General features: G+C 40.7%; 1 protein-coding gene across 7 annotated transcripts in view; it reads left to right on the top strand.

Annotated features, from left to right (window-relative positions):
* LOC128877864 (forkhead box protein P1) overlaps nucleotides 1–21,236 on the top strand; it is a 392,211-nt gene that overhangs the window by 111,356 nt on the left and 259,619 nt on the right. The window lies entirely within an intron of this gene.

Genomic DNA, 21,236 nt, shown 5'->3' with positions numbered 1-21,236 from the left:
AGAATTTATTTATATGATGCATTTGGGTATAGAATTTTGTTTTTACACAAAACATAAACGTATCTGTATATAACAAATTTATATAACTAATTTTCTCTAATGTATTTAATATTCCATTCCTCAATATATTTTCCACGAGTCCAGAAGCATTTTAAAAATAACAAACAGTTCACCTTTTGAAACTATTAATTATTTAGATTTAGATTCTTCGTTTTAAAAGTCATCTATTTTAAGAATCAATTTATAGGACGCATTTGGATATACAATTTTGTTTTTTAATAAAACAAATGAATGTGTATACAATCAGTCGTATAAATATTCGTACCCATTATGTTTATCAAAGAAGTTTGTCTAAATTGAACGACAGGTTTGATGTTTTCAAATAAACTTTTCATTAAAGATACGTACTCATGTAAAATTTATTTATGGACATAGTTATTATAGAAAATTTATTTAATATCAAATCTATCATTTAATTTAATACAATTTCTTCGATAGACATACAGGGTAACATTCTCTCATATATTTAATATTCCACAAAACATTTTCCAAAAGCCCAGAAGCATTTCAAAAATACAAAATAGTTCTCCTTTTGAAACTAGTAGTTGTTTAGATCTGAATTTCTCATTTTAAAAGTCATCTATTTTAAGAATCAATTTATATGATGGATTTGGATATACAATTTTGTTTTTTAACCAAATGTAAATGTATCTGTATATATTAAATTTATATAACTAACATTCTCTAATATATTTAATATTCCTCAACCAATTTTTTCACAAGCCTACAAGTACTTCAAAAATACCAAATAATTAACCTAAAAGAGATACCAAAAATCCAGTACTCCACTACCAAATCGCATACAACCCCTCGAAGAATGAACCTCGAAACCTCCCTCCACCCCCAGAAACACTCTTCTCGCAGTCACCCCGAACGGAATCTCTGCTCCTCGCGCATTCCGCGGCACGCGTTAATTGCGAGAAACAAGAGGCGCGAAGCTAGAAAACAGAAAGCGTAACAGCGTGGTTTATATTCTCACCACACCCCCTGTACTTTTTTCTCTGAAGAACACTCGGCGCCAGAGTGGTAGCTAATAACATAAACGAGGAACACAGAGCGCGTTGGCCTTCTTTTTCCGTCTGCCCTCTCTCTTCTCTATTTTTTTTCTGTTCCGCGCCGGGCCAGCCGCTACGAATAAAGTGGCGAATATGGGGTGTGAAATGCATGTCGGTTTCACGGGGTTGCCGGGCGTAATAGCGGGGACAGAAACGCGCGGAGTCGGGCTCGAGTTGCAGGAGTCAACTTGGCCGCTCATTGGCTACTTGCCTGCGACCGCCGCTCGCGAAACATTAGTATTCTCTGCTAATTAAAATGTAACTGAAATTGTAATGGTCTGCGTGTGCCGACGATACGCCACCGGGAGCGGTGAGGGGGTGTAGAGGGGTTGGAGAGGGAGCGCCGCGGCGGTGGAGCGTTACAACGCGCCCACGGTAACGGACGATGTATGCTTTTTCATGCTCGGCTTGTGGACTGAATAGAGGAAAACGTCCGAGCGTTCTGTAAAAAAGACTGCGATTGTTCCTATTACTTTTGCCACCCCTCCTACGTCGTATCGCGAATTTCGTTACGATAGTCGCCGTGCTGGCAAGAGGGACGCGGAATTACCCTGGTCGCTGTGTATTCTGTGCTTGGAACTCGCATGGGAGTTGCAATCGAGAAAAGAAAATGGTACAACTTTTTTGTATGTTGACGCTAGGTTTTCGGAGATTTCTTATCTGATTTCTGGTAATAAAGGGGTGATTTGATGGGGTGAGGTGGGTTTGATGAAATTAATTAGGAGGCTTGAGAAGATATCAATTTGGATTATGATTGTCCTTTTTGTGTGAATAAAAAAAAGAATGAACTTGTAAAATTTTGAATGGGTCACGGTGCTCTGTAAATGTAATGTTAATAGGTAATTGTAATAAGGAATACGAAGACAATATTTTACTGATACTTTGAAATGAGTGACGGTCTTTTATATTGATTCTCAAATGGATTCATAAATATATACTTTATTACAACTTATATAACATGGGCTACATTTAGACTAGAAAAAAGACTGAAATGAAATTTATCAAAAATAATAACTTTATGAATCTCTCGAGCAAAACTAAAGTAGACATGAGTGACGGTCTCATGTATCCATTCCTAAATGGATCAATAAATATACTTTATTACAGCTTACATAACATATCCTACATTTGGACTTAAAAAAAAATTAAAATAAAATTCATCAAGAACGATAATAAAAATTAAAGTAATTCCTACAATATCGTATGATCTAAATAACAGTGTTATTAATTCCTATTCGAAGGAAACCTATCACTCATCTCTTAGCATCGTTCGATAAGACCTTTACGACCCCTCGAATCACGCTACAATTTTCACCCCTTTCCCGCGTTATCTCCTCCCGTCTTTCGAGCTCTTGTTTTATTTGTTTCGCTTATCCGCGCCGTTTCGCGAGGATCGCGCAGATTTCGCGGCAATTTACTTTATGCGCGTTACGTCGTTTTCCACCGCCTCGCTTCCATCGTACCTGCCCCTAGAAGGTATCGTCCCGTTCGACTCCTACAGGCTCACCCTTACGACCGTCTTACGAAGCCGCACACCGACGAAACGACGTGCACGTACACGCGACCCCCGAAAGCCAGCGCGGTTCTATCGTCGGGTCACCCCCGCAGTGGCTGTTGAAGCTCTTCTGCACTTATTTCGCGCTAATTCACCCCTCAAGACCGCTTACACGCCCTCCCCCTTCCACGGGCATCCACCGAACCGGTTAGCTTTTTTTTTCTCACGTGCCGTGAAGCAGTTCTCGTTAAGCGGCTAAGGGTGAACTCGGTAAAGAGGGGTTGTAAATTCATTGACTGGCGAAAATACTCCCGACGGAATTCCCGGAAGCATCTTCCCGGGGCTTCTTTCGTTCCGACGATGGCCACCCCCTCGATATCGTGCGTGGAACGTGCTCGGATCGCCATGGAATTAGGACGAGGCGCTATCGACTTTCTGTCGCCGCGATCGTTCGGGCTCAAGATTGGAATACTATTGACTTGACAGGGTGAAAGTGATTTTTAATTTGTGGCAGAATTGGGGTTATCTTTATTTATGGCATGCAGGTTTGTTTCGTTGCTAATGATACAAAATTTCGTAAGAAATTTTTGACAAATATATATTTATAGTTTTTGGCAACTCCAGATTCTATTTATAGGAAGAATGAAAGAAAATTTTGTACGACAATATTTTTTTAAAAATATACTTCAATGCATTTCTGTCGAAACCTTCTAATAAGTTCTACTAAATTTCGGCTATGAAAACTTAACTTCGGTAAGAGAATTCTTCTAAAACCCAGTATCAAAAACCATCCCCTAAATTCTAGACCTCCTTCACAATCATACACATCCAAAATAAATACTTCAACCCTCAAAACATCGCAACTAAACCCAGTGTTAAAAACCATCCCCTAAATTCTAGACCTCCTTCACAATCTTACACATCCAAAATAAATAAAAATTCTCCAGAAATGAGAAATAATTATTAACTGTGTATCCAGAGCGCAATTCCCTGGCACCCTAAAATTTCCTGAATCCTTACACTCAAAAATTCCAACATATATTTACAACTTCCGCTGGTCCTCGTAAAAACGGCACTCAAGGAGTGATAAATAATAATTCCCCAACCCCGTACCTACCCACACCTCAACGAACAGAACTTTCCCCGCACCCTAATATTTTCCGAATCGTTACTCCTCCCCGAGATTTAACAGCGCGTTCGCGGTACCAATGATACTATTCCACGGTCCTCCAAAAAGAAATAAAAAAAAAACCGTAATTACGATCTAGGAAATGTACGGTTCGACCCGTTTAAAAACTTAAAGCTCGTCCATTCGCGCGGCGGTGTTCGTTGGAAGGGCGCTGGCGGAGAATGGGCGCAAAAGCTTCGTCGAAAGGATAGAGGTCGGGGAGGGAGGGAGGGAGTGGAGGAGGAGGAGGAGGAATCGGAGAAGGGGAGGCGACTGTTAATTGAAAACTACCGAAAAGCACAATTGCACGAGAATTATTTCTATTCATTAGCCGGGTGGTCGGCCGGTCGGAGCCAGCCGCCGAAAAACTTTTCCTCGGCCAGGCGTTTTTTTCCTCCTCTTTCACCACCCCCCCCCCCTCCTCCTCCTCTACGCTTGGTCGTCTCCTCGCGGCGTCCTCTTCCCTCTCCCACCCTCTCCGGACCCCTCTATCCGCCATTCGCGCGTGGTGTAATTATGTAACATAAATACAATCCCTCTCGCGACGTAATTTTTGCGGTATAAGCTCAAAAGCCCGGGCCTCCCCAGCCCCTCCCCCCCCCCCCTCCCGTCAGCGCGCGTAGCGGGCTCTCCTCGCAGAGAGCTTTTTCAGGAACGCTTTCGCAAATCAATTTATGGCGTAACGCGGACGTTCTCATTGTCCGCGGCTACTAGCCGACGGTCGCCTCGTGGCTAAACCTTTTGTACCACCGGCAGCCATTGTTGTGACAGAAAATTATATCGTAATGCTTATTTACGATGGTAACTCTGAGCCGGCCCGGGGGCTTTGTCGGCCCGCTTGTCAAGTATTAAATGCAAATGATCCTTGGTGACGGAGATCCACGAATCGGTGAACGCCGGTCGGAAATTGCCGAGCCGCGATTTCGGTGACTTTGGTTCGAGGAGGTAGAGGATGATGGAAGGGGGTGGAGAGTGGTGGAGGATAGGGGGTTTGTTGAGACGTTTTGGGGGTTGCAGTATTTATTTTTGGTTGTGTAGGATTGTTAAGGAGATCTAGAATTTAGGGGATGGTTTTTAACACTGGGTTTAGTTGCGATGTTTTGAGGGTTGAAGTATTTATTTTGGATGTGTATGATTGTGAAGGAGGTCTAGAATTTAGCGGATGGTTTTTAACACTGAGTTTAGTTGCGATGTTTTGAGAATTGAATTACTTATTTTGAACGTATAAGATTGTGAAGGAGGTCCAGAATTTAGAGGATGGTTTTCAACACTGAGTATTAGATTTCTTTTTCTCAAAGATTTCCATAGGTGAAGTTTTATAGAATTTATTCGAAAGTTTTGACATAAATGAATTGGAGTATATAGTTCATATAAAATATATCGTTGGATAAAATTTTCTTTCATTCTTTCTAACAATTTCTAAATCAAACGAAAATAATCTCACCCCCCGATTAATTTCTACAGTCACTTCCATATGGATTCATACCCTTTATATTTATTGAAGAATTTGATCTAATTCCACATTTCCAAATAAGGTTTTCATTGTAAATACAATGTATACAATTGTATACAATTATATACATTGGATATATAAAAGTATGAAGTTTATTCATGTAGAGTCAGTCCAATAAATACTCTCGCACCCTCTGTGTTCATCAAAGAAATTTGTCTATAAAAAATGAAATAATTCAGGTCTGAAAGGGTTAAACAAAAAGAGACACATAACACAGTATTAATGTACATCTACACTAATAATATAGCTCCGACAATAACATTGTTACCCAAAAGAACAAAATCCAATATCTCCCTTCAAAAACCCTTCGTTACCCTCCCAAAATCACTCTCTTGAAGTCTTTAAGCTTCCCTCTTAGAGATCCGTCGAATTCACCGCAAGAACTACAGAAATTCCAAAGTGTCGGCGATCCGCGCCATTCATCCCCCGAAGCCTCGAATTTCCGTCCAAAGGACGCCGGTCCTTGCAACGGGGACAAATCCTTGTACAGGGTGGAGGCCATCGAGCCGTATTCACGGGTGTCGTCGTCGAAGCTAGGCGGAATCCCGCAAAATAAATCGCGTCTCACTGTCAGTGATCCCCGGTAATATTTGTCTTTTCGCCGGGGCCATTTTACAAGATTCCCTATCTACTCGGCTTTATAAGCGAGGAAGACGTGGAATCGGCCGGGGCGAGGGGTGACTCGGACACAACCGTCGAGTTCACGTGGTTGAGACGGGGTTGAAAAGGTAGTCGGGCGAGGAGGAAGAGGGTGGAGTAGGGTGGCTGGGCATTCCGTGTGATTCCAGGACGGGGGTGGAGAACGGACGGTGCCGGCGAAAGGGAAAGAGTACAACGGGACAGGGTCCCGCGGGATAAAACGGGCTATCAGATGCGAAACCCACTGCGTCGAAATGTAAAAGCTTCCTGACAAATCGGTTTCTATTACCGCGTCGCGGTGGCTCGCCTTTTTTATATTGATGGCATTATTTTCCACGGAGACGGGAGACCGTATTTTCTGGACACGTATATACGCGGTATCCCGGCGACCGAGTACGCGATCAACCCTCGTTTATGAATCCCGGTTATTTGCCCGGGAAAATTAATGTGCGCTTACCTTCCCGCGGTCGTGCCGGTATATATCAAAGAAACGGACTGACATTCGATAAAATTGGTTATTATTACCCTTCTTATTAAGTCCTCAAGGGGTTACGGCCGGCGCGCTCTGTACCGGGGCTTCGTTTTACCCTCTTTTAACCACATTTGCGCTCGAACCCGTGGAAAATAGGCGAACGAGAGTAAATAGGTGAAAATAGTGGAAACTACTGTACTTTTTATCGAAAAGAATCGGCGTGTCTACGACGAATTTGTTTCTGTCGTTATTCGTCTACGTCGTCGAATTTCATTTATTTTTATTTTTTGGGGGACAATGTTTTGAGAAATTCTAAAGTGTGTGTTCGATTGTAATCGTTAACGTACTATATTAATTGCAAAATTATACTACAGTAAATTATAAGTATAAATAATGACTATAAAAATAAATTAGTCTATTGTTTTGTTTGGAATTAATATTATTATTAAAAAATTGGAACACAGGAGCCCTTTAATTTATATACACATACATAACATAAAATATAAAAAGGTATTTAAATTAAAGAACTTCTATTTCATTACTTTTTTTCATTTATAGTTTCGTGTTCTTTTTTTAAGTTATGAATTTCAGGATTCACGGAAGTGATTGGCTTAGGGTAGTCGTCTATGTCCCGTAGCGGAATGAGTCTTCCCTGTCCCACAAAGGAAGCTCCCCATGTCCTCGGGATTCGCAGTCACGTGTCCCGTATAAAAAACAAAGTACTGTACAATGATGAAAGAATGTAATAGAAGCCCATAGGCCTATGAGTGTTTCATGACCAAATTCCTTTCGAAGTTTATCATTGGACGACATGTTATGACATCCTGCTATGTTAATTATCTCTAATAGGATATTAGAACGTAGCGAAATGTAGGTAAAAATCAGGTGACAATAATACTCCAAAAATGTTGTGAATCCTTTCTTGAGCATGTTTACAAATTTGACTTAGTCAACTCATTTCTGTTTTGCAAACAAAAATTCTAAAACCCAATTTAAGTATTTTTCATTGATAATGTTTTAAAATTTGAATATTCTAACTCGTATCCGTTATACAAAAAAAAATTCTAAAGCCCAATTTGAGTATTCTTCCTTGACAATATTTTAAAATTTGAGTATTCTAACCCATTTCTAATCTACAAAAAAAGATATTAAAGCCCAATTTGAGCATTCTTCCTTGACAATATTTTAAAATTAGAATATTCCAACTCATTTCTGTTATAGACAAACAAAAAATTCTAAAACCCTTTATTTCTTCTACATAGAACAGTTCTCAGATGACCTCATTGCATCGTCAAAAATCTGACGAAAACACAGTCGAATTCCCTCTGTTCCACAGAGAACCTTTGACGATACTTTCGTCACCTGGAACACAGCCCGTCCTTCAGAGAACCCATCCAAAGGCATCCTTTCATCTCGCTTTGACGTCGTCTCAATACAATCACGTATACGTATGTGTGAAATTTGAAACCAAAAAATAAATTGCGAAGGTGGTCTCCTTTCCGTAAACTCACGAAAATAAAAAAAATAAAAGAAAAGTCGGGGTGGTTGACCGAGGGTAGACCGTCTCTGTCCCGTAGCGGGAAGAATCTTTCCGTCCCACAAAGAGCGGTCCCCCGATGTCCTGAGGATCCGCAGTCACGTGTCCCCCCGTACAAAAAAAGAAACCAAGTGCACGTACGTGGAAAGAGCCCGGATGGGCGAGAAGGTGGCCCGCGGTCGGAGGTGGTAAGGGGGAGGTGGTTGGGCAAAAAACATCCGAAAAGAGGTCCGTGGGGCTTGATGGTGTGAGAAGGTGCAGCCAGACAGTCAGACAGAGGAGACAGACAGACAGACATGCGGGAAGGAATGAAAATAATAATACCCAGCGTGGCCCAGGGCCATAGGTGTCAGTGCCGGCAGGAAGGAAGGAAGGACAGGAAGGAGCGCGTTGAATTTGTCATATGTAAGTTTCACCCTCTCCGCGGCCGCGCACGCACCAGCCGCCCGCCCCTAACTCTTGCGCCCTCGCGCCCCGAAACGTATCGTCCGGGAGGAATTATTTCAGAAAGGTGCCAGGGAAATCGGAGGGGGGCCACGTCGAGATTCGGGTCCTTTGCGATGCAGCCGTCCCTTCTGCCCGGTTTCTCGCGCGCGTTACAAAATGTCTCCGGGGTATATTGAGATACTGTCACCGAATTTTCTCTCGCAACCCCTTGAGATCGCGGGCTGCGGCCGCACGCGTTACTTTCGTCCCCTTTTTCGTTTCAAGGCCATTGAACCGAACCCCTACCGCTGGCTACCCTGCCAGGTGCTCGTGGCCAAGGGAGGTTTACGAATTTTGGGAGGGGTAGGTCGTCCTACGACGTGAAGATAATTGTCTTTGGAATTATAATTGTATCGTGCACGTGGGCGGATTTTGACGTGCTCAAAATAATTTTTTTGCTTGACAATTATCATAATACAATGCAATAGTTATATATTCATATAGTGTAATAGTACTCTGTGTTGAATATAAATGAAGCTTCACTTTTAAATTCGTTCTTCTCTTAGTCAGGGATGGATCAATCATTGACGTTCTTAAAATAATTTTCTATAGTTATATAGTTATATATGTAGTATAATAGTCTTCTGTATTAAACATAAATGAAGCTTTGTTTTTAAATTCGTTCTTCTCTTAGTCATGGGTGGATCAAACATTGACGTTCTTAAAATAATTTTCTATAGTTATATAGTTATATATGTAGTATAATAGTCTTCTGTGTTAAACATAAATGAAGCTTTATTTCTAAATTCTTCCATCTCTTGATTATCCAATGTTATACCTACATGTCAAACCAAACGCTCGATAGATTAAATATTAAGGAATTGTACAAATCAATTCTGAAGTTTTGAATAATTAATACTAAAAATAACAGAAAAATGACAATTTGAATCTAAACTTTCCTAAATATTAGAATCTCAAAACAAACCTTTTTAAATCAATCTACCTTAATACGATCTGACATGAATATGATCACACCTGTTGTTTCTTCAAATCGAACCCCATAAATAAACAAACAACATCCCAATTAATACACTCAATGTACCATTAAAAATTCCCCAAAACAAACTCCCCGTAGATAAAGCGTCGGAAATATCACCAAGCGTAAAAAGCTCGAACTTGCAACCCATGATCCGACCAACTCGCGAGCTGCGCGATACACGCTCTCGAAATCATTATGTCATATCCACTTCATTTGTCCAACCCTATCGCGCGTATCCGTCCGTGCGTGGACGCGCGGTGCACTTGCGTTGCTAACCCCGTTGAATGGAACGTATACAAGCATCCGTTCGCTCGCCCAGAGCTTTTCGCTATTTTTTTTTCCCAGGTTTTAGACCCACCCCGCCGCCAAACAACGGAACGAAAACACAAAAGGATTTCCCGGCGTGTTGCAAGCTGCGCCTGGTATCATTAAACAAAAATAAAAGACAAGGCCTAATTAATAGTGTTGCCGAGTGCTCGCGGCGAGATGCAACCGTCGTTCGGTTCACGTTTATAAAACGGGAAACGCTCGCCACCGGAAAATAATAGCGTGACTGCAAATATACGTTCGATAAATAAGCACACGATTCCAGTTGATAATCGAGAGCCACGAACGTAATTAATCAACGTTATCAACGCACCTACTGCTCGCTTTGTAACTCGAGTGGCAGGAATTAAAAAATTATCCTGCGTCCTCCTCCCCCGACCCTCTCTAGCGTCCTCCATCTCTACCCCCTCCATCGGACCCGGTTACGAATATCAGACGCGAATTTGTCCCGATGAACACGTGACGGCAGCCGGGTTCGCGGGTTACGCCGACAATTAGCAAATATGCAATAACTATGATTAGAGTAACGGTATCGCAAACAGCATGTTTTCATTTGACAAGGTATGTAATAGCGGGAGGGGGTTGGGAAGGGGCCGGGAATCGGTTCCGCAACAAAGAGCTCGGGTTTGCAAAATGAGGATCGAAAATCAAAGCCCACTTAATAACGCGCTGATGAAATCATTTCCCGGTCGGTGAGTTTCGAGCATCGAAAATGTCAGACGTTGAGAGTCATCGAGCGTTAATGTATTTTTGATCAAGTGCCGCGCGAATGACGGTAATAAATAATAAAACGCCACTTGTTTACAGGCGACCGCAATCGAAATTCGAGCACCCGCGTTGCGCGGGATAATATTAGCGAAAAATTAAACAGCGTGCTGCCGGGCGCTGTTGCTTTTGCTATTGCACCGGTGCCGCGTCCGCGAGTAGACAATAATACGTCGCGGTAAATACGATATCGCGAAGAACGATTTTCATACGTCCAGGGGAACGAAACAGTGGAAAATATTCAGCGATAATAATTGTATTTCGAGATACGATTTTCGCGTCGGAAGACGCGGGGCAAAAAATTATCCGGATACACGCTGATTGTACGCAAATATTTTTGGTGTAAACTGAATTCGATTGAATTTCCAGGATTAACCATGAATCTTAATGTGATTTTATTTTTACTTTTCGAGAGGGTTGATTTCCTTGCGCGAGCAAATGATGACATGTACGGAATTATTGTGACACTCGTAGATGCTTTGCTAATTTTCGTCGATGAAATAATTGTTTGCGTTGGTACACGAGTGTTTATACGTTTAATTGTAAAGCAGGTGATTTTAAAATCGTATTTTTCGATTTTAATTAACCCTTTAACTCATGACAACGTGTGAGACTCGTGGTACAGAATTTGAGTAGAATGTGAAAGACACTAGTCAGACACGTCGCATATGAAGGGGCTTGGAACATCAAAGAATGAAGAAAAATCACTTTTTTTATTCAAATTTAAGCGATTCTGAACAGTTGTGTGCAATTAGAATTGAATTTGGAGCACTGGAAGTGATAAAACAATTTTGTTTGCCACTTTCAGTGCTCCAAATTCAATCTGATTGCACAGAACTGTTCAGAATCTCTTAAATTTTAATTTAAAAAAAGAATACTGATTTGTTTTATTTTTTGAGGTTCCAAGTCCCTAAAAGGGCGCAACGAATTTTATATCTGAATATGACATTCACGATCCTACAGGAAATTGTAGGTCAAAGGATCAATCGTATTCTGTAAGAGATACAGGGTGTCCCAGAAAGCCATACACATATAATTAATACTTAAATTGCGAAAGAAAAAAAATACAGTCTTATAAGATTTCTGTAGTTTTACATTAAATATAATCTGTTCGAATGTATAACCTATTAAATAAACCTAAAAACGAATGCTCTCTAAACGAGCAAACTTCAGTATTTACAACTCAAATAATAATTGGTATTACTTTCGCGTAAAATTGCTTTATTAACTTTGCTTTCCAAAAATACATACGTTCGAACCCATCCGAATTTTAATATTCCCCAAGTTTATAAATGTAACGTTTCCTCTGTTCGTGTTTGTACGAGTAAATTGACTTCGATCGAAAATAACGTACATGCGTACGATATTTCGAAGCAAATTTTCTAATTTCGCGTTTAAATCCCGCGGTAGGCTCCTTCGGTGAAAACAATTTTTTCCGACTTGGACCGACGCAATTGTTCCGCGAGCAACGCGTGGGAGATCTAAAATTTCGATCACAGGCGCGAGAAAATTGATCCCGGAATATTTCAATCCGATCCATCAACGCGATCGGTGGACTACTCTTCTCCCTACGGATTAAATCGCGTTGACCTGGATACGTGTGTACTAGAGCCACCGGAAAAGCGCTCAGACTCCCCCACTTCTGTCGACCCTAAACACAATAATTACCCCGACCTTGATCAATAAACCGACGATCGTGTTTATAGAACGAGAACAGCAACAGCGTGGCATCGCTCGATACTTATACACCCTCGCCAGTGTTTCGTTGCGCTGTCGTTCGCTGTTCGATTGTAAGAAACGGAAAGAAATGAGTACTGTAAACACAGTCGTTTAGGATACAAGGCGGTTTTCGTTGCCAGGAATACCGCTGTTTCAACGAACACGTTGCGGGAACCGTTCGTCGCAGGACAGAGATCTATTATGGATCTATCGTTATGGATATCGTTCTCCTTGGTTTTTCAAGGTATCGAATTGGAAACAAAATTTACCTGTGCGTTAGTGGTATATAGGTTGGATTACAAAAAAGAAAAGGAGAAACGAAAATTAAGGACAGTAAGCAATGAAGAGCAGAACAGAAGTGATTCAAAGTTACGAGCGAATGCTTATTACACTGACTGTATATGTGCGGTAGTGTTGGAGTTTACCTTTTTTGAAATCGAGTGGTCCTCAAACGGTGGAATTCGGTCGAATTCCGTCTCCTAAAATGGTACTTGCATGAGAATGGGTTGACGATTTTGCAAATGGCTTCACTCTGTTAAACAAAAGGAGACACATCGTAGAGCAGACAATAACATTTATTTCGGGGACGTAGACAACTTAACGAAACAGTACAACGTAATGCATATAAATGTACAACTAATAACATCGGAATGCATGATATTGGCGTAAATGGAGGTGGCAATATCTAGTGGGGCAAGTCCGAATAGAAAATGAAAGAACAAGTCCCATTTAAAAAAACAGAGATGTCCTTCATATCTCTTTGACGCATCCACCAATTAAAAAACTAGTAACATCGGATGATCAGCCCCTCGATACCAAATGTTTTTGGCCTGTTGCATTTTTTCCAGCCACCAATACCAGCCAAGTTATTCTAGGTGCCAACAGTTCACCCTATATATTCGTAATCTCTATTCAGGAAATTTTATTAAATTAAATGATAGATTTTCTCTAATAAACATGTACATAAATACATTTTACACGAGTATGTATCTATGTATAATGAAAAATTGATTTGGAAACACCAAACCTGTCATTTGATTTAGACAAAATTCTTTGATAAACACAAAGTGTACGAATATTTATAGGACCGGCTGTAAATGGCGCACGTCATTACAAGAAAGAGGACCATTAAAAGTGAGTTTTATAAACATAATCGTTTACGATACACGTTGGGATACGAAGCCAGGAATACCAACCTCTGTTTCAACGAACGATTCACGTGGCAGGGATGGTTTGTCGCAGCACAGAGACCTATTATGGCGCTATCGTCTTCGCTTGTTTTTTTCCTACCCCGACAACCCTCTGGCCCTTCCACGGTAAACAACAGGCATCCCCCCGACCCCCTGGCACAGCCGTTGCCGACCCCGAGCCGTACCTCCCACTTGCAAGGCACCACCCCTCATCAGTCGGTCTGTACAAATATACTATTGTATTGATCCTATACCTTCTCCACCTCCAGCGTTCTCCTTTTGTTCCCCGAGTATCCTCGTTTTACATTTTAGCCGCTTCCGCGAAACAACTAATGTGCGCCGAGTGTGTTGACAGTAACTGTCTCGCTATTGTTGCACCCTCTCGCTCTCGCCACCGTCCCGTTTCACCGCCCCACGGAGAGGGCTGGCGTTGGATCATCGCGCCGTGTGCACAGGCCCCGCGGCGTTCTTCCGTTCGATTCTACTCCCATTTCGCGATAAATCGGCTCTCCGTCGCGACCAGCGATGCGGTCGATTTGCGATCGCCTTGCGCCGACGTTCCTCGAAATGTTCGATTAGAGTTGATGTTAGAGATGCTCTTAGAGAGTAATGGTACAGTTGAAGTGGAAGGATTAAATAAATAAATATGAAGGATTTGATCAATGATAAACTGATAAAATGTGATCACGAATGATTTCTGTATGTTCTCACTTTTACTTCTTAACTCGGACTAAATTGGACTAGCATATCGATCGTACGCTTCACGTTCGATAGTGTTTTGTTTCAGATACGTTGTTGTAAACGTGTTTGTGTTTGACCCTGTGAATGATTGATTTTTGCCTATAGATATAGTTTATGTTCATTTGTATATCGACGTCAGCCAATTTTATTAATGGAGCACCTGATGCAATGTGACTAGTACATGTTCTGTTTGGTTGGTTTCATTGCAACAACTACAATTGATTTTACAATTTTATGAATGATGCCAAAATAGAAGAATATTCTAGAATTTAAAATTTATTTCCTTTCCTTAGTACAGTATTGTCTCGAAAAGTCGCCCGCTGAAAGAGAGATCCAAAAAGAATTCGATTTCACTTGTGCTAAAATGGGAAAGCATGTTATGTTCTATCCTTCTCTAAAGAAAGACACCTGTGCTCGAGAGATCACTTTATAGTGATCACCGCTACAGTAAAGCCCGTGTTTTATCTACGGTTTCCCCCTCGGCACACTCGAGAACAAAGTCAAGCCGAACATGACACCTCCCTCGAAATAAGCAACTCGGTCGGGACCGGCGAGTTGCTTATTTCGAGACACTACTGTCTTTCCTCAAAGCATAGACTTCCAAAAAAAACGGAATACATGTCAAATAGAGTAATCTCCTCCTCGTCGATTAAAAATATACCTGTCAAAAAATTCTATCAAAATTTGAAAAATTACCATGTAAAAAGTACTACAAACATAAATCTAAAAGATTCCCTAAAAATCAACGCTGTAATCTACAATACCTCCTTAATGACATACAATGCAATTAATGTTCCCGATCGAAATCGCGATTCCATGAAAACTTACGCTAAAACTGTTTCATTTTTTACAAATCGTCTCGCAATATCGTCGCGGACCATTAATCGCTCCCGGTCGGAAAAAAAAGCGTGGCTCGCGGAAACGCGAGCGAAAAGAGAGGTGTTTCGACGGCCGCGATTTCGTAAATACGCGTATGAATATCGGTTTTATTGCCACGGTCGGGGCGATGTTTCGCAACAACAGCAGCAACAGCGGGCACGTAACGTGCATTAATGCAAAGCCGAGAAGTAAGACTGGCGAAAAGGGGGTTGGGTGGGTATAGAACCGGCGAGGGGGAGAGGGTGGGGAGTTTATATCGTGAGGCGAGCACGCGATGACGTGATTCTATCGATTATTAAACGAATAATATGCAGTCGCTCGCACTGCCCTGTACCATGTGCATCGAACCACACAGGCAATTTGGGTATGCATCGTATGCATGAGTTTATGATCGCGCGAAAATCCGGAATGTTCGGCACGGAATGATACGATGGAAACGAAATAGAGTTCCTGCGAAACTAATTTCATGGAACGGTTACAACCGACGCCTCGAAAATGCCGTTGTGGTATTCTAAAATTAGGAGCTGCGCGGAACGACGGGGGTGCCGGGAAACCCTTTTTTTTTTATCCGCGTTTCACTCGACGCGATGGGATGCGCGATCTCTGGAGCGGACTTTTTTATTTTTTTTTTTCATACGGCTGTGGACAACGAATCAACCGATCGAGACAACCCTTGGAGGTGGGATGAACGGAGTTCTTATCTGGACACAAATTTTCGATTGAAGTGAATCGTTCCGAAGAATGTAGAAACCTTCGGTTTTATCACTCTGAATATTTCGTTAACGATGACATATTTTAACACTGAATCTACCGAGATTTATCTGTATCTATTTCTATCGTGATCGATTAAATAACTGGTTTTAAAGACAATTTTTGAATTACATGTAAAAATATGTCACGTGATTCTAAATTGAATAATGCGTGGAACAATCGTGTATCATTTTTGTGCTGTATACAAGAATTTATAGAATATAGAATATACATTATATTAGGTATATGTATTATATTAGGTTGTCCCAAAAGTTTCTTCCATTTCATTAATAAGTAATGCATTCACAATATTTTATGTCTAATGTTACGTTATTGAATTGCTTACGATTCATTTTGCTCTACTGCTGATACAACATTAACATCTAAGAAATCAGGTTGTCTATTTATGTAAACATTAGCACACAAAATAACTGAGTGCAAATCACGGAAGAAACTTTTGGGACAACCTTATATAATTAACAGTACATAATATAGAAAATAATATAGAATATATTCTGTAATATATAGAAGAATATCTATATATTATATACTTATAAGTCACTCCCGACCGAGCTCCAAGCATCTCGGCGTCTGAGGCACTGGCCTATACTACTAGATATTCTTACTGACGAGTTTATTAGCAGGCCCAGGACGAAACGCTTCCTTACTTGTCCTCCCTCTCTTGCTCTCCCTCCACAAGGAACTACCATTACTAAAGTATTCTACCTTTTGCTTAACTTTTCTCATTCATGTGGCAACACTACGAACTAACGCTAAAAGTACAACAAGTGCTTCGTTATATTTTTCATTCATAATCGCGTACCTCGAAGACTTAAACAAAAGGTTGACAGACGAACGGACGTTCACCACGAACCGTGCAAACGAAGAAATCATAGAAGCTGCTCTCGCAAATTCATCGGTCCCGGTAAAAATCACATCAGGCTCGTTTGTACGTAGAGTTGGATCTACTCGGCGTTCTTCGGATGCCAGCGTCGAATCATCAGCGTTCCCAGTGATGCGGAACGTCGGTGGCCCGTTGCAGAGGGTTGCAACCGTGTCGTTCGTGGAAGAGTCGTCGACTGAACCGACTGACCTCCGGTAAACAATCCACCGTGCGTCCGCCGTTCGGTCCATCTCTGATTGCTAATGAATCCTAATGCTATTATGCATACAACAACTGACGAAAAAATAAAAAAAAAAACTTAGGTCGGAGGACGGGAGGGCAGGAGTCGTCGGTCCATTCGTCCGTGACGTCGTCTCTTCACACTGGCGTGGCTCCGCTCGGTCCGTCTCTCCTATCTGCCTCTACGCGCGTGCACGTACGCCTTTGTGCCCCCGCGCCTGTGTGTACTTCTGGGACAAAGAGTTGTGCAAACACGAGTTTACCAACCGGAGGGACATTATTGCCCCGAACCCCGGGGCTCCGGGCAAGTTACCCGTCAGGCACTTCGTTAGTGCAATCCTTTTTGCTCGTTACCTTGCAGGTTACTTCGACCTCGATGCGTTACGATCGTTACGATACCTGTTTGTTACGTACGTCCCCGATGAACGCCTGGCGACGTTGTGCAAATCGTCCAAGAGGCCTCGACCGGCCTGGCAAAAAGCACGGACAAATTGCGACGCGATGGATAGACCCAACATGCTCCGTTTAACCGTTCGAAATCACGCGTGGGAAGTACTGGAAGGGTCGTTGGGTGTCCAGAACCCTCTGGAGGTTTCCATATTTCGAGGGATGAATCCGAAGGACCAATGACATTCAAATATTTCTGTGCAGGGGATGTTGTAAGACGAGGAAGATTCGATATTCATCGTGCGAGTCCGTCTTTGGTCGAAGTGAAGTCTTCTGGGAGCATTGTTTGATTTTATTGAGAAATGAATGATTAAACAATTCGTTTGTTAGATAGATGTTTAGAAGGATGAACCTGGAGATGGCAGTTTTTAGAATGTCCCATTCCAGTAGGTATTTTACATGCAGGGTGGGAATTTGATCATGGAAGTGGTTCCATCTTTATACAAAGTAGAGGTGTCCTGCGAGCAATGCTTAATTCTGTTTGTTAAAATGTGTTATTGTCGACGAGATAATTAGAGGGATGAACTTGGAGGATCAATGGTGGCATTCTTTAGAATGTTTAATTCCAATAAGCATCTTTCACGAAGAGTTGAGATTTGGTTATGGAAGTGGTTCCATCTTTATACAAATTAGTCCTGTGATTAATGGTTAATTTTGTTTGTTAAAATATGTTACGGTCGACGAGATAATTAGAGGGATGAACTTGGAGGACCAATGGTGGCATTCTTTAGAATGTTTAATTCCAATAAGCATCTTTCACGAAGAGTTGAGATTTGGTTATGGAAGTGGTTCCATTTTTATACAAATTAGTCCTATGATTAATGGTTAATTTTGTTTGTTAAAATATGTTACGGTCGACGAGATAATTAGAAGAATATTTAGAAGGATGAACCTGGAGATGGCAATTTTTAGAATGTTCCATTCCAGTATTTTTCATAAAGAGTGGAAATTTGATCATGGAAGTGGTTCCATCATTATAAAAAGTAGAGATGTCCTAGGAGCATCTAAAAAATGTTACGAATATATTAATAAATATCCGTTATATGTCTGTATTTAGTTTGCAGTATGATACTACATAGATTATAGTATAAATTTTATAATAATAATTCGCGGTGTATATTAATTATTCATTGAAGTTGGTCCACATATTTACGAACAGAAGTGTACTTAGCAACTGTTTACTAATCTAACGAAGAAATAGAAAATAATCTCTAGAAAATAATTCTCGAACTGCATTCAACGAAACTGTATGTAAATGACTTTTAACAATTTCCATGGTATGAATCGAAGAATACGATCTTAATATAACTAAGTGTCGCGTAATGAGGCTTACTTGCAGACGTAATACTATTTTATCATTCCATATGCTCTTAATAACGAACATCTTGCTTCTATTAATAGCGTCTGCGATCTAGGCGCCACTAATAATGGCAATTCATCTTTCACTGCATATGTTATAAACACCACGACTGGAGTGAAGAGATCTTTCGGTTTCATTAAACCCTCTTTAATTCAATACTGTCTTATCGAAAGTAAAGAAGTCTTCAAACTGTTCAGAAATTATAACATTAAACCACAATCAGTGTAATAAGTATTCGTACAAGAACCAATTCGAAATAAAACGTCATATATTTATTTTATTAATAAATTTCAGGAGAAGAAATAATTAACCAACATTCTTACATATTTTTTAAGTAGATTTTGCGTAAATTAAAATTATCACTTTCAATGTTAACCTCTTAATTCTTTTCTTATTAGTTTTATTTGAAAAATGTTCCCATACGAATACTTTTTACACTGGCTGTAAATCATTATAAAATTTAATTTTGTTAGTAAAGTGATCCAGCGGCGTTGAAAATGCCAATTTCGTAGAGAAACGAGCCCGTCGTGATTTTTACGAACGTACAACCACGGCTTCTTCGATGTTAAAGTATCGGAACTTGTTTTCACGAAGATACAAAGAGTCGCGTTCAGAAGTTGGAATTTTCCTGACGAACGAGTCCGATGTGATTTTTACAGCCGGGCTCTGACGAATTTATGAAATTTTTTGCTCGTGGAGCTCCTCGATTTTCTTAGTTTGTTCTATCATACCTCGACGGATGAAAGAGCCGCAACAACCATAGGGGGCACGTGTTTATTGAAACAACGCGGTATTGTCGCGACGTCGATGTGTACGTTCCCTGACAATAAATTACTCGACGGTCGTTAGGACTGACAATGCGCGAGCCTGTATCAATTTACCTCGAATCGAACGACAGCGCTGAACTTTCCCGTAATTTCTATCTGCTGCCAGGGACGGGCAAAATTTTATTCCTATAACGAACCACGACGAATAAAACTTTGAGTGATTTAATCGAGACGCTAATCCGATTATAGAGTATCGACAGTTATAGTCTACTTATTTTTTGTTCGAATTAAACATAATATTATATGATTAAAATTGTATCAAAACCAAAAAATATAGACTGCAAAGTGTAATTACTATTATTCTCGGAGTTTCCTTGCCCTCCTCGCTATACTGTTTACCTATAAAGGTGTACACGGTATTGCCGTGATAGACAGAAAAGTTATAGTTTCTGCGATTTATATAATTTTCTTCGCGACGGTGCTCGCGAGTAAAGAAAGTTTTATTTAAACGCCCTACATTCTTCAAATTTCGAACAAATTCCCCAAACCGTTAAAATTTCAGGTGGGGTTGTGTAGATGAACAATGTACCTATTAAGTTACCGCAGTAGAACTTGCTATGTCTGTGTAGAACACCGTTCGTGCGGCTATTTATAATTATATCTCATTCATTCGAAAAACAATCGAATACTGTGAAATCGCGTATGGGTGCTTCGCGGATCGAAGGGAGGATAGGTGGGTGGGGAGATAAAACGACAATGAAAATACATTTGCAGGCAAAAGCGACAGGCCAGCGAGATAGCTTACGCTTCCTGGAAAGAGGCGAAGGTTGTCACTTTACTCGCGGGCGCCTCGTATTCTGTTTAGTTTGCCGTTCAACTCCTAGCAAATATCATTCGTGTCGTTCAATGGTCTGCACGGAACAAATATCGCCTAAGTGTCCCGCGTAGACCGACCAAATCGACGTAGAAAAAGTCTGTCACGCTCCTAGTCACCTGACAATTTGTTACGAACGTTTGCGTGGCTGTCTCGTATTTTCTTTCTGGGCTAATTCGATATTCGTCGGATACAGAGAATTTAATTCTACGGTAATAGATATTTAATGCTCTGGTAAATGTTTGTTGAGTGTTTTCACTGAATAAGAATTTTACAATATTTTGTTGAAATTTATTTTCTTGGATTCTTTAGTATTTGTCTTTTTTTGAAATCGTAACAGAAGAAAATTAAATTCGTGTTCGTGTACCCAAGACCAAGAAGGTTTTCTGTTTGAACCATTCACTTCTATCGAAAGTAGCTATCAAAAGGTATAAATTAATCACAAATAAGTTATTAAAAAATTCTAATTCCTGGTTATGAAAAAATTATGAAAATCATTTTACTTCATACGCTACATACATACGTTACATACAGATTTGCCTATAATAAATTAAATGATAGGTTTGATGTTTCCAAATTAATTATGTACATATTTATAATGAAACATTTATTTGAAAACATCAAACATATTATTTACTTTAGACAAACTTCTTTAATAGACATAGAGGGTACGAATATTTATGAAACTGTATTTACAACACTGATATTCAATACACATACAGGGTGTCCCAAAAGTCGGGGAGGAGCCGGAAATGGGGGGTAGCTGAGACGATTCTGAACAACAATTTCCTTTGCAAAAATGTCGGATGGGGCTTCGTTAAGGAGATATTAAGAGAAAACCCCGACCAATCAGAGCGCGCGTAGACCGTTGGAGCGGCCGCGGTAGCGAA

Source organism: Hylaeus volcanicus, chromosome 6, assembly GCF_026283585.1.
Source record: "Hylaeus volcanicus isolate JK05 chromosome 6, UHH_iyHylVolc1.0_haploid, whole genome shotgun sequence".
Classification (NCBI taxonomy): domain Eukaryota; kingdom Metazoa; phylum Arthropoda; class Insecta; order Hymenoptera; family Colletidae; genus Hylaeus; species Hylaeus volcanicus.
Note: the sequence above shows the minus strand (reverse complement) of the source record. Positions and strands in the feature narration are given on the sequence as shown.